Raw genomic sequence first — 2,500 nt, forward strand, 5'->3', positions numbered from 1 at the left:
GTTACTGAGAGGAAGTACCGGAAAACCCTACTGGAGCTGTGCTCCCTCTCTCTCTCTCTCTCACACTCTCTCACACACACACACACACACACACACACACACACGTCTGTGAGTCTGAGTGAGTGAAGCTCTGCTGTTTGCAGGCTCAAGTAGCAACAAGCTATTATGAAGCAACGACAGTCCAACAGGCTAACCCATAAACACAGTGCTTTCTATGTGTACACTGAAATAGTGGTACACAGCATACTACACACACATTGTGCCACAAGAAATGACAAATCACAGCACAGCATATTTATAATAAATATCCAGTTGTGTTGAGGACACATTGTACATTGTAAGTGTTTTAGCTCATTACATCAAAGCTGAGCACACACACACACACACACACACACACACACACACACACACACACACACACACACACACACACACATTGTACATTGTAAGGGTGTTTGTAACCTACGTGTAGACAAGCACAGTCCGGCACCAAAATAATCCCAACCTCAAGCATGGGAGACGGGCGTGCTAGCAAGGAGGCTAAACCCCATATCTGTCGCTAGCACGTCTCTTAAGGTGTCGGGGAGTGAGGTTTACTCTCCACACACACGCGCACACACACAGGTCTGTCACTAGCACGTCTCTTAAGGTGTCGGGGAGTGAGGTTTACTCTCTGCACACACACACACACACACACACACACACACACACACACACACTGTACATTGTAAGGGTGTTTGTAACCTGCGTGTAGACAAGCACAGTCCGGCACCAAAATAATCCCAACCTCAAGCATGGGAGACGGGCGTGCTAGCAAGGAGGCTAAACCCCATATCTGTCGCTAGCACGTCTCTTAAGGTGTCGGGGAGTGAGGTTTACTCTCCACACACACACGCGCACACACACAGGTCTGTCACTAACACGTCTCTTAAGGTGTCGGGGAGTGAGGTTTACTCTCTGCACACACACACACACACACACACACACACACGTCTCTTGGTGTCGGGGAGTTTACTCTCTACACAGCACTGTACCCGCTGGTTACAGTTATATAATCCATATTTTTTTTATTTTTTTTTTATTTTTTATTTTTTTTACAAAGTAGCTGAGGTCGTTCTGATTACATCATCACCTGGCACAAGTACCGGTAAACACGGCTTCATCAGACACTGTCAGCAGGTCTCAGATCAGTGTAGAAGTGTAGGGGAGAAAGAAACGCTGAGTCGCTGTACCGCCCTGATCGTAAATTACAGACATGCCACAGCGACTCAGCATCTAGACTCAGCTGACTGAATCATCAGAAGACTACAACCACCATCACACACAAAGAGTCATCAGAGAGAGAGAGAGAGAGAGAGGGAGAGAGAGAGAGGGAGAGAGAGAGAGGGAGAGAGAGAGAGAGAGAGAGGGAGAGAAGGGGGAAATTGGAGAGAGGAAAAGGATAAGAGAGTGATGGGGATAAAGAGAAGAGGACAGCAAGAGAAAGAGACAGTAGAAAGGGGGATATGTGTGTGTGTGTGTGTGTGTGTGTGTGTGTGTGTGTGTGTCTGCGTGCACATGTATGTGTGTGTGTGTGTGTGTGTGTGTGTGTGTGTGTGTGTGTGTGTGTGTGTGTGTGTGTGTGTGTGTGTGTCAGTGACTGAGTGAGAGAGAGATCTTTATTTAACCTGAAGAGTGGAGTGGATGTGGGAGTTAGATTAGATTACCCACAATGCATCACTGGCTGCTGCTGTTCTATTTATACAGAGCTTGAGACTCAAATGTAGGCTACCCTCATAGGCCCCTTCACCCTGCGCTAAATATGACCAGTGTGTGAGTGTGTGTGTGTGTGTGTGTGTGTGTGTGTGTGTGTGTGTGTGACCCCTCTTCCTGTTCCCATTCCTGCAGCTGTCGTCCAGACAACTGGACAGGTCATGCATACAAACACCAGCTGTCTGGGAACACTCCTGCAGGCACCGGTGCGTGTGTGTGCGTGTGCGTGTGCGTGTGCGTGTGCGTGTGCGTGTGCGTGTGCGTGTGCGTGTGCGTGTGCGTGTGCGTGTGCGTGTGCGTGTGCGCGTGCGCGTGCGCGTGCGCGTGCGCGTGTGCGTGTGCGTGTGCGTGTGCGTGTGTGTGTGTGCACTCATGTGCATGCATGCATTCACACGTATGTTATGTTTTCCTTTCCACATATCCTACACATGCACACACGATGATATTAAAGCACTTCCTCTAAACGCCATCCAGCACAAATAAGCCTAAATGCACTCCAGCCTGCCTTAGAGATTATTCTGGAAGAATCTACCCTCACAAGAGAACACTGTGCTCTTTCGAAAATAATACTACTACCCAAAGGTGATAAAAGATAAAGTCTGTTTTCTATTACAGACTTTAAAAAGTGAACCACTTAAATCTTCTAAGAATCCACTGATTGTTCTATCAGTCTCCACTTCAGAGAAGGGCTTTCCCTCTGCCTGAGAGCTCCGTAGTGTTGTGTTTGAAGTCTAACGTGCGTGTTAAG

General features: G+C 48.0%; 1 protein-coding gene across 3 annotated transcripts in view; it reads right to left on the minus strand.

Moving 5' to 3' along the window:
- The window catches only part of raph1a (Ras association (RalGDS/AF-6) and pleckstrin homology domains 1a), a 120,378-nt gene that overhangs the window by 80,910 nt on the left and 36,968 nt on the right, over positions 1 to 2,500 (minus strand). The window lies entirely within an intron of this gene.

This window comes from Clupea harengus, chromosome 2 (genome assembly GCF_900700415.2).
Source record: "Clupea harengus chromosome 2, Ch_v2.0.2, whole genome shotgun sequence".
Taxonomy (NCBI): Eukaryota; Metazoa; Chordata; class Actinopteri; order Clupeiformes; family Clupeidae; genus Clupea; species Clupea harengus.